This window comes from Salmo salar, chromosome ssa15 (assembly GCF_905237065.1).
Source record: "Salmo salar chromosome ssa15, Ssal_v3.1, whole genome shotgun sequence".
NCBI lineage: Eukaryota > Metazoa > Chordata > Actinopteri > Salmoniformes > Salmonidae > Salmo > Salmo salar.
The window spans coordinates 39,510,881-39,523,533 of record NC_059456.1 but is presented as its reverse complement, the minus strand read 5'-3'; the positions used below and the strand labels follow the sequence as shown (position 1 = coordinate 39,523,533).

Here is a 12,653-nt window from a genome sequence, read left to right as displayed (position 1 = left end):
CGTTTTCAACTTGCATTCCAGCCCTTACAGTTATTTCAGTGCCATACTAATAACCTCATTGGTTATTAGTATGAATGAATGTCCCACAGATGTTTTTAGAATGGTCAGATAGTTGGAGTGTGGAACACATCCTGTGAGGGCTTTTAGGGGTTTTTGTTACAGTTCTGGGTCTGTGGCAAATCACATCACACATTTTGTTTGATCAGACCAATAACATCAACATCTATAAAAATGTCTTTAAGCTCCCAGAGAGAAAGATTTAACAGCACTGTTTGAAGAAAAACCGATGTGGCTTATAGTAGAATTACCAAAGATATCAAATGACTCTCTCTGACAGTGACAAGAAAGTAAACAATATTATGTACATTCATTCAGATGCAGTGTGGGCAAGACAAAGTCCACACCTGAAGATTCTCTCTTTGTGAATAAAATGGAAGGGGATTTCAAAGCCTCAGTCAGAACAGTCAATAATTGGCCTTCAATTGAATTAAACCGGGGCTGAGGGATAGAGGAAGATCACACCCCATGCTGGACAGCATGGATTGAAGTCAGATAATTTAACTGTACCACGATAACGTCCCCCAGAACCCAGCACAACAGAACCATGTGTCTCACAGTCACATAACTGACGATGACACGATGTCCCTACACCACCTAAAATGGTGTAGAAGCAGTCATCAAAGCCTTTGTGTCTTAGAAGACAGCCAGATTTCTTTGTCTGGTCCTTGTTCTTTTCCACCTGAGGAGAGTGAGATCCTGCTGATGAGATGTATTGATAGGCTGTAAATTACAGTTTCTCACTGTTGGGTACTTTCTGCAGATCTATCACCAGCCATGAAAGGAACAATCATTTGATAGTGCTTTAATTGCAGACTACATTTAACCTGTTGTTTCCCATTTTCCCAGTTTCGCTGGCAGACAAAGGGGACATGATATTTAATTACTGAAGCACTATAGACTAGTTCTTGCTTTTATGGCAACTACATGTTACATGAAAAACATGTTGATTGTCTGATATTATGTTTGCCATTTTATTCATTTTCACACACTCTTATTCAGAGAGACTTACAGTTAGTGCATTCATCTTAGTGAGCATTTTTTCACCGCGATCAGCGTTTGCCCATTTTATTTTTTACATCACTGGTTATGACCAGTCATGACTTGCTTCTTTATAAATTCATTGGATCATTAGTCTTTTAAGCCTAACTACAATGCTGCAAATACTTATGGGTTTAGAAGATATCTGGGTGACTTGCTAGACTTTCTGACAATAAGGTCAAGACTGGGGTACACATATGATCTGAGACATGTTGTATAGGTGCTTCCTCAATCCTGCACATCCGCGTACAAATTAGACAAATGGATCAATCACATCGAAGGTAGTTAGAAGATTAAGTGATTGACAGTCACCGTCTATCTCAGCTGGTAATGCCAGCTGGAATAAAAGGCTGGGAATTGATTAATACTTGCTCGACAAAAACCAATGAGAGCATGAAAAGACCTGGATTGTTCTGTGCTGTAGAATTGGTAAATGCATTTGAATTTTCTTCCAAGTGGATGTGTTACCATCTTGACTAACTGGAATTGAAAGGGTTCATTTGTGAGGTTGTATCTTTGACGTTGATAATGTGGAGCAGCAGTTGTGCACTGGTGCAGTTAATTCCAGCCAGACAGCGCAGGTACGGTTTTGGACATGCTTTTGTTTGTATCTTGCATATGTCTAGAAACCCTGCCAACGTTCTAACAATGCAGCGGCATCTGCTGACACAGAGACATAGATTTGGTGGGTGAACAATGTCATATGTTTGCTCTAGAAGATTTTCATTTTCTTCTGCCATATTAAGTGTTGTTGCCATGTTGCACTTGCAATCCTAGTTGCCTGACTCATAGCTGATACCTCGCCTGGACTCCAAATAAGTAATAGAGGAATGGGACTTGACTCAATCACAAGTTCTTGTTTTTTCTCCCTCTTTCCCATCTGGACTTGTGCATCATAGAAACCTAGCGCCGGGCATCAAATGAAATTTGCCAAAGGTGTGGGTCACTCATGATTGATACCATCCATCTTCACGGGGGTGGGGGGAGGGGGTTGTAGCAAAAAAGCCATAAAGCACTGGCTAGTGGCAATATCGGTTGTGATATGAATAAATGTTTCCCTGAGATATCTTGACACGCTTGAAAGAAAAGATTTCTGGTATTGGACTTATTTTTCTTGTATGGCTGTGGATTGGATAATGACTTTTATTTTTGACTTGATGATATAAATCATTTCTGTTGTGATTGGCAAAATGACATTGGCAAGTTTCTACAATTAGAGATGGCAACACTAACACTTAATACCATATGGTTTGTGTAATTAACCTAATAACATGGTAGGTCATTCCAATTCCTACTTATGGCAGTCTAAAGCACTATCCACTTGACACTTGTCAAGCCATGACGTTGATAAAATGCACTAACAATAGTGTAATTTCAGAGCCATTTTCTAGATGTTTACAAAAGCAAACAAGCTATGTACTTTGATCCTAAACTACTCAAGGCACACAAATTGTATGCTTTCATGTCTAAAGTAGATCTAAATTAAGAGGCAAAGCATCATACTCACTGTAGTTAAGCTGATTTGATTACATTTACTTACCTCTGAGAGCTGTTGACCTGCGTGTGTGTGTGTGTGTGTGTGTGTGTGTGTGTGTGTGCACTAGCTTGCTCAGTGTTTGTGTGTATGAGTCACAGATTCACCCCGGCCATTGTAGCTTCTCTCAAAGGCTCAGCCTCTCAGCATCTTACCCTGGAAGAGGTGAGAACTATATAGAATCACCACCCTCACAAAAACAACCCTTTGTGTCAAGGGTGGTTATAAGTTATACTTATGCATCCCTTCATAGGTATTGTGATTTGTAAGTCGAATGGGGGGGTAGAAATGGGGGAAGGTATCATGGGGGGATATGATGCAGAAAATATTACTATGATTGGGGATTTATCTATAAATGGGGGGCAAATACAGGAGAAGTTTCTCAGCTAAATATAAGCCCTGGAAAGAGGTATCTGAGCTGGCAACCATCAGGTACCATAGTTACAATCTGATGCCACGTTCAAAACAACTGGGAACTCGGAAATCTCTGACTTCAGTCTGTTCAAGACAACTGGGAACTCTGGGGGGGACTAGCTCCGACTGGCAAAAATCATTTTGAACGGTCATCCAACTCAGAATTTTAACTCAAGAATCTTTCTAGTGCTCCGGTGTCATGATTTGACCTCGTAGTCTTGAGAGCACCATAAGTCAGTAGAATGAACCATCCTTCACCTTACATTTTAGTCATTTAGCAGACGCTCTTATCCAGAGCGACTTACAGTACTGAATGCATACATTTCATACAGTTTTTCCCCCCCGTGGGAATCGAACTCACAACCCTGGTGTTGCAAACACCATGCTCTACCAACTGAGCCACACGGGACCTTGTTTTGTTATAACATCTTTAGTCTGATAGACGCTTACGTGACAACCAGAATGCATTGTATGATGTCAACAAACATGGCGCCACACATAGCTGGCAAATAGCTTAGCATTAACTCATCATAATCAGTACAACCTTCAAAAAAGTATTTTACACACATCATGTGTCCATTACAATCTATGCAAGAATCGGAATGCATGATTTGTCACCAGAACTTTAAAACTTGATTACATAGCTCAATTTGAATAAAATTGAGCTCGGGTGCATGCTGTATCCATTCATCATCCTTGAGATGTTTCTAAAACTTGATTGGAGTAAATTCAATTGATTGGACATGATTTGGAAAGGCACATAACTGTCTATATAAGGTCCCACAGTTGACAGTGCATGTCAGATCAAAAACCAAGCCATGAGGTCAAAGGAATTGTCCAAGACAGGATTGTGTCGAGGCATAGATCTGGGGAAGAGTACCAAAAAACATCTGCAGCATTGAAGGTCCCCAAGAGCACAGTGGCCTCCATCATTCTTAAATGGAAGAAGTTTGGAAGCACCAAGACTCTTCCTAGAGCTAGGCCAAACTGAGCAATCGGGGGAGAAGGGCCTTGGTCAGGGAGGTGACCAAGAACCCGATGGTCACTCTGACAGAGCTCCAGAAGTCCTCTGTGGAGATGGGAGAACCTTCCAGAAGGACAACCATCTCTGCATCACTCCACCAATCAGGCCTTTATGGTGGAGTGGCCAGACAGAAGCCACTCCTCAGTAAAAGGCACTTAACAACATGCTAGGAGTTTGCCAAAAGACACCTAAAGGACTCTCAGACCATGAGAAACAAGATTCTCTGGTCTGATGAAAACAAGATTGAACTCTTTGGCCTGAATGCCAAGCGTCACATCTGGAGGAAACCTGGCACCATTCCTAAGGTGAAGCATGGTGGTGGCAGCATCATGCTGTGGGAATGTTTTTCAGTGACAGGGACTGGGAGACTAGTCAGGTTTGAGGGAAAGATGGATGGAGCAAAGTACAGAGATCCTTGATGAAAACCTGCTCCAGAGCGCTCAGGACCTCAGACTGGGGCGAAGGTTCACTTTCCATCAGGACAACGACCCTAAGCACACAGCCAATACCATGCAGGAGTGGCTTCAGGACAAGTCTTTGAATGTCCTTGAGTGGCCCAGCCAGAGCCCGGACTTTAACCTGATCGAACATCTCTGGAGAGACCTAAAAATAGCTGTGCAGCTACGCTCCCCATCCAACCTGACAGAGCTTGAGAGGATCTGCAGAGAAGAATGGGAGAAACTCCCCAAATACAGGTGTGCCAAGCTTGTAGCGTCATACCCAAGAAGACTCGAAGCTGTAATCACTGCCAAAGGTGCTTCAACAAAGTACTGAGTAAAGGGTCTGAATACTTATGTAAATGTGAGAGTTCAGTTTGTTATTTTTAATACATTTGCAAAAATGTATGAACATCTTTTTGCTTTGTTATTTTGTTTAGATTGATGAGGGGGGAAAACAATTTAATCAATTTTAGAATAAGACTAACATAACAAAATGTGGAAAAAGCTAAGGGGTCTGAATACTTTCCGAATGCAACAGTAGAAACGACAACACGATATGCAGAAAATAAGGCACTCACTTTGATAGGAACGCAAACATGTTCAGAGTTATTATTTGTAAGGAAAACAACAATGAAGGCAATGCGGGTGCCAGCCAGAAAATGTGCCAGGGGGAAAAAGTTTATGAAAGGCCTGTTCTGACTAGAGTTGCACAAATGTCTGCATACTTGATCTGGGGAAACACTGGCGAAGTGCTTGGGCTCTCGTCGAAGAGAGAAGTTTGTCTGGCTCAGTAAAGCCTCAAACGTAAATTGTCTGCAAAAGTGAATTGGGCTAATTCTTATCTGAATTAATGAGGCAGAATTCAAACTGTTAGAATATCATTTGAAATTGACAAGTTCAAACAGTGTTAACTAGGGTTAACTTTCCTGTTGCGTAACAATCACACATTGTTCACACCACGCGCATAAAAAAACTCATGCTGACTGTTAGAGATATTTGGAATTCATGGTGAAAAAGTTAATAGTTATTAAAAGATATCTAGCTGGCAAACATTTAGTTGTGAATTCCATTCTGTAATTAGATCACATGGTGTATGCTGCACAACAGTGAGTGATTCACAAGTCTCCAGTTTCTCATCGTTGTGTGTTGGTAAACAAACACCATGTGACACGTGACTGGGTACTACCGTAAACATCATAGGAATGTGACCGGTAAAATTAAGAATGCGTTGTTCTTTATCTCCTAAAGTATTGCACAAGTTGACGCAGCTATTTACTAAAAAAGTAGCTACAAATATTCACATTTATTTAAAAACTTAAAATAAATAGTTTCAATAGTATTGACGGTATTAAATCCATCCCGTGGCTTTTTTCAAATATTCCTGTATATACGGTATACCGCCCAAGCCTAGATCACAATTGAGTAATTGTAAGGGCTGTCTTCAGGAATGGACCAAAATGCAGCGGAGTTAGTATTCATCTTTCAATTTAATTAGAAAGAACACTATAACAAACAAACAAAACAAGGAAACTGACAGCCAACAGTCCTGTCAGGTGCAAACACACTAAACAAGAAACAATTACCCACAAACCCCAGTGACAAACAACTCCTACATATGTGACTCCCAATCAGGAACAACGATTCCCAGCTGTTCCTGATCAGGAGTCACAAGACACACACCAGACTGCCACGTCCTGACCCCCAAACTACAACACCAGCTCCATCTGCTGGTCAGGACGTGACAGTACCCCCCCCTCAAGGTGCAGACCCCGGAATGCACCTAACCACAACAACAAAAAACCACCAACAAACAAAATCCCCAACAAAACCCTAAAACAGTAACCCTAAACAATAAGGGAGGGAAGGGAGGGTGGCTGCCGTCAACGACGGCACTGTGCTACACCCTCCCTCCCCAACCCACCTATCCTGGAGGCGGCTCAGGCTCTGGCCGTTCCAGGCTGTCGGGGCAGTCTGGCAGCTCGGGGCAGTCTGGGCAGTCTGGCAGCTCGGGACAGTCGGGGCAGTCTGGCAGCTCGGGGCAGTCTGGGCAGTCTGGCAGCTCGGGGCAGTCTGGCAGCTCGGGGCAGTCTGGGCAGTCTGGCAGCTCGGGGCAGTCTGGGCAGTCTGGCAGCTCGGGGCAGTCTGGGCAGTCTGGCAGCTCGGGGCAGTCTGGGCAGTCTGGCAGCTCGGGGCAGTCTGGGCAGTCTGGCAGCTCGGGGCAGTCTGGCAGCTCGGGGCAGTCTGGGCAGTCTGGCAGCTCGGGGCAGTCTGGGCAGTCTGGCAGCTCGGGGCAGTCTGGGCAGTCTGGCAGCTCTGGGCAGTCTGGGCAGTCTGGCCACTCCGGCAGTTCAGGGCAGTCTGGCCACTCCGGCAGTTCAGGGCAGTCTGGCCACTCCGGCAGTTCAGGGCAGTCTGGCCACTCCGGCAGTTCAGGGCAGTCTGGCCACTCCGGCAGTTCAGGGCAGTCTGGCCACTCCGGCAGTTCAGGGCAGTCTGGCCACTCCGGCAGTTCAGGGCAGTCTGGCCACTCCGGCAGTTCAGGGCAGTCTGGCCACTCCGGCAGTTCAGGGCAGTCTGGCCACTCCGGCAGTTCAGGGCAGTCTGGCCACTCTGGCAGTTCAGGGCAGTCTGGCCACTCTGGCAGTTCAGCGCAGTCTGGCCACTCCGGCAGTTCAGCGCAGTCTGGCCACTCCGGCAGTTCAGCGCAGTCTGACCTCTCTGGCGACTGTTGACTGGCGGGCAGCTCTGACGACTGTTGACTGGCGGGCAGCTCTGACGACTGTTGACTGGCGGGCAGCTCTGATGACAACTGTTGACTGGCGGGCAGCTCTGATGACGACTGTTGACTGGCGGGCAGCTCTGATGACGACTGTTGACTGGCGGGCAGCTCTGATGACGACTGTTGACTGGCGGGCAGCTCTGATGACGACTGTTGACTGGCGGGCAGCTCTGATGACTGTTGACTGGCGAGGCTGGGTTGACACACTAGACTCCTGATGCGCGGGGCTGGTATAGGACGTGCCAGCCCGGAGACACGCACCTCCATGCTAGTGCGTCTGGCGGGAAACACCGGACCGAAAGGGCGCACTGGCGGTCTTGAGTGCAGGGTTGGCATCACCCCTTCCGGCTCGATGCTCCCCTTGCCCTGGCACCTGCGGGGCGCTGGTACTGGGCGAACTGGGCTGTGCGTCCGTATAGGCGAGATGGTGCGCACCTCAGCGTAACATGGCGCCCTCCACCTCGTACGCACCTCCCTGTAGTCACGGGTAGCTGGCTTACGGCTCTTCCCTGGCCTGGCCAAGCTACCCGTGTGCCCCCCCCAAAAAAAATCTTGGGGCTGCCTCTCGGGTTTCCTAGCCAACCGTGTTCCAGCGTAACTTTCCCGATGGTTCCTCTGTCCAGCTGCCTCCACTCTCCTGAGTGCCTCCACCTGTTCCCATGGGAGGCGATCCCTTCCGGCCAGGATCTCTTCCCAGGTGTAGACTCCCTTGCCGTCCAGGACGTCCTCCCATGTCCATTCCTCCCTTTTTCTCTCCTGTCGCTGCTCCTTCCTCTTCCGCTGCTTGGTCCTTGTTTGGTGGGTAATTCTGTAAGGGCTGTCTTCAGGAATGGACCAAAATGCAGCGGAGTTAGTATTCATCTTTCAATTTAATTAGAAAGAACACTATAACAAACAAACAAAACAAGGAAACTGACAGCCAACAGTCCTGTCAGGTGCAAACACACTAAACAAGAAACAATTACCCACAAACCCCAGTGACAAACAACTCCTACATATGTGACTCCCAATCAGGAACAACGATTCCCAGCTGTTCCTGATCAGGAGTCACAAGACACACACCAGACTGCCACGTCCTGACCCCCAAACTACTACACCAGCTCCATCTGCTGGTCAGGACGTGACAGTAATGTGATTCGGTTGTTGACGGTAGTATCAACTTCACTTGTATTCTAATGGCAGTAAGGGTGATTTTATATTATTATTATACAACGGGTGGGTCTAATCCTGAATGCTGATTGGTTAAAACCGCATTCCAGCTGGTGTCTATTCCACAAGTTACCACTGGCTAAATCTGACGTTTTAAATGCCTATTTACTCTGTTCCATCTGACTGTGCAATCCACTGTCTCATCAGCCCAGCCAAGCAATTTATACATTTAATAATCTCCACTATAAAAAGCTACTAGACATTATCTCACATTTCTTTTAGACTAACATTTAGTTTTCAACAGCGGAGATTTGTATAAACCTTGCTGTCTGTCTCGCCAACGTTTGCAATATTGTTGCAATATTCAAATTCGATCTCCAGCTGTCCCATAGTAACGAATTGTAACACCCTGGCCATAGAGAGGGGTTTTTGTTCTTTATTTTGGTTAGGCCAGGGTGTTACATTGGGTGGGCGTTCTATGTTCCGTTTCTATGTGTTACACCCTCCCTCCCCAACCCACCTATCCTGGAGGCGGCTCAGGCTCTGGCCGTTCCGGGAAAACAAACTGAAGTGTACAGGTGGTCGACAGGGGGCTCTGGGTGTGTCTGGTGCTGACTCACCTGGGGGGTTGATGTAGTGCTCTGCCTGCCATCCGAACTCCCGGGGGGACTCCTCCAGCACCGGTCCGCAGTGTGTCCTCTGCACCCGCAGTGGGTGCAGGAGAGGCCCCCCCCTGGTCCTCCTCGATGCAGCTCCTTCACAGACCTGCCCGCTGACGAACAAACAATCCCGCACAAAGACGAACCCACAGAAACAAACTAAATACCTCCCCACTAATGACAGACAAGAGACAGGTGCGGGCTAGATCAGACAAAAAACAAAGAACACAGAAACATAGATCGGTGGCAGCTAGTAGACCGGCGACGACGACCGCCGAGCGCCGCCCGACCGAGGAGGGGCGCCATCCTCTGTGGATACTGTGACAGTTATTTTCTCTGTCTCTCTTCATTTTTCATTTCTATGTTTGTTTGTTTTTTCTTTTTTTCTTATTTTATCTCTGATATTTGGCTAATTCTCAATTAGGATGCACCTCTCGTGGACATGCCAAATGCCAATAGGATATTTGTCTGGGCACTTGAGGGGTGGCAGCATTGAACCAGGTTGTCATGGTACGGTCCGTATTGCTTTCTGGGCTACGCCAATCGGTGGTTGAAGGTGAGCTTAGGACGCTAAAGGTGCTTCATTGGTAAGGAGGTTGTCCTTCTGGCAGTGGTGTAAAGTACTTCAGTAAAAATACTTTAAAGTACTACTTAAATCGTTTCTTGGGGGGGTGTATCTGTACTTTTGCTTTAGTTTTTATATTTTTGATGACTTTTACTACACTACATTCCTAAAGAAAATAATGTACTTTTTAGTCCATACTTTTTCCCTGACACCCAAAAGTACTCATTACATTTTGAATGCTTAACAGGACAGAAATGGTCCAATTCACACACTTATCAAGGAAACATCGCTGGTGATCTCCAATGCCTCTGATCTGGCAGAATCTCTAAACACATGCTTTGTTTGTAAATGATGTGTTAGCGTGTGCCCCTTGGCTATCTGTAAATTAGAAAAACTAGAAAATCTGTCCATCTGGTTTGCTTAATATAAGGAATTTGGAATGATTTACTTTTACTTTTGATACTTTAGTATATTTATAACCAAATACTTTTACACTTTTACTAAAGTAGTATTTTACTGGTGACATTCACTTTTACTTGAGTCATTTTCTATTAAGGTATCTTTACATTTACTCAAGTATGACATTTGGGTTCTTTTTCCACAACTGCCTAATGGTATGGGGGAGGCTGTAACGGGTGGGATATTGGAGGACAATTGGAAGTCTTCTTTGTCAGTTGCAGCTACAGTGTGCTTAGCAGTGCATATATCATTGTACAGCTTTGTGGATACTTGATCATCGTGGTACTTTTTAATAATACGTTTACAAGCACATATTATGGTAAGTATAATTTCAATTTATATCTCATTGTGGTGAAAATGGTATAGCTAGTTATAATTGGAATGGTTTAGCAGATCATAAAAAAGACGCTTAATCTTTACCTGGCTAAAAGAGAAAGAATATAACATTTACTGTTTACAGGAAACTCACTCTACAACTACAGATGAAGTTGTATGGAAAAAAGATTTGGAGGTAGAAATGTGTTTCTGTCATGGGCAAATACATTCTAAAGGGGTAATGATATTCATTAACTACAGTTTTGATCCGAATGTGCAAACTGTCTAAACTGATCCGCAAGGAAGGTGGATCCTTTTAAATATGCCATTGGAATATAAACAGTTTTGGCTCATATGGTCCAAATAATGATGATCCACACTTCTTTGAAAATATTTATAACAATTTATCGAGCTCACAAGCAACATACGATCCTATAAGTATGGTGGGAGATTATAACAGAGTTTTAAGTACTTCAATGGACCGTAAAGGAAATCACACTACAAACTATCAAACTATTGCTCTTAAGGAGATCACAACTATCATGGACACATTAGAACTAGTGGATATATGGAGGTTTAAATACCCTTACTTAGTAAGATGTACATGGAGGAGGCTTAATCAAGCTAGTTGTCTTGACTACTTTCTTGTGTCCTCCTCGTTGGTACCAAAAGTAAAATTATTGATAGGAGACAGAATGGTGGATGGTGGACACAGGTGGACACAGGTGGACTCCAATCAATTTGTAGAAACATCTCAAGGATGATCAATGGAAACAGGATCTACCTGAGCTTAATTTCGAGTCGCATAGCAAGGGGTGTGAATACTTATGCAAATAAGCTATTTAAAAAATATATATATATTAATTAGCAAAAATGTGTAAACCTGTTTTCACTTTGTCATTATGGGGTATTGTGTGTAGATTGATGAGGAAAGAAATGTATTTAATCTATTTTAGAATAAGGCTGTAATATGGAAGAAGTCAAGGGGTCTGACTTTTGAAGATGGCGCCAAAGAACATGGCTGTTTTTTTACATTCTCCCAATCAATTGTGCTATTCAGTTAGTTTTTTGCGTTTTGTGAAACTTATTTTTGAACTTATTGTGTACATAATGTTGCTGCTACCATCTCTTATGACCGAGAAGAACCTCTGGACATCAGAACTGTGATTACTCATCGCGGAATGGATGAAACTTTTTCCTTTAACGAGTCCGACGAGAAGGATATCCTGCTTTCACTGAACTGGCCCAGATCCAGAAGAAAATACGCAGGAAAAGGGGCCGCAGATCAGGCAGCCTTCTGAGAATCCGTAGGTGAGTAAGTAAACTCCCACTGCCATCCATTCATCTTGCTAACATGCAATCATTGGAAAATAAAATTGATGACCTACGATTAAGATTATCCTACCAACGGGACATCAAAAACTGTAACATCTTATGTTTCACCGAGACGTGGCTGAACGACGATGCAGACAATATAAAGCTAGCGGAATTTTCCATGCACCGGCAGAACAGAGACGCTAACTCTAGCAAGACGAGGGGTGGGGGTGTGTATCGATTTGTCAATAACAGCTGGTGCACTATGTCTAATATTAAACAAGTCTCGAGGTATTGCTCGCCTGAGGTACAGTACCTTATGATAACCTGTAGACCACACTATCTACCAAGAGAGTTCTTGTCTATATTATTCGTAGCCGTCTATTTACCAACACAGAACAAAGATGGCACTAAGGCCGCTCTCAACCAACTCTATAAGGCCATAACCAAAGAAGAAAATGCTCACCCAGAAGCGGCGCTCCTAGTGGCCGGGGACTTTAATGCAGGCGAACATAAATCAGTTTTACCAAATCTTTACCAGCATGTCACATGTGCAACCAGAGGGAAAAAAAACCTAGACCACCTTTACTCCACACACAGAGATACATAATAAACTCTCCCCCGCCCTATATTTGGTATATCTGACCATATATCTATCCTCCTGATTCCTGGAGCATGATGTACCAGTGACTCGCTCAATACGGAAGTGGTCAGATGACGCGGATGCTACACTACAGGACTGTTTTGCTAGCACAGACTGGAATATGTTCTGGGATTCATCCAATGGCATTGAGGAGTACACCACCTCAGTCATCGGCTTTATCAGTAAGTGCATCGACGACATCGTCCCCAGAGTGACCGTACGTACATATCCCAACCAGAAGCCATGGATTACAGGCAACA

General features: G+C 44.5%; 1 protein-coding gene across 1 annotated transcript in view; it reads left to right on the top strand.

Annotated features, from left to right (window-relative positions):
• LOC106571404 (exostosin-1) overlaps positions 1-12,653 on the top strand; it is a 303,773-nt gene that overhangs the window by 3,645 nt on the left and 287,475 nt on the right. The gene's annotated exons all lie outside the window — the stretch shown is intronic.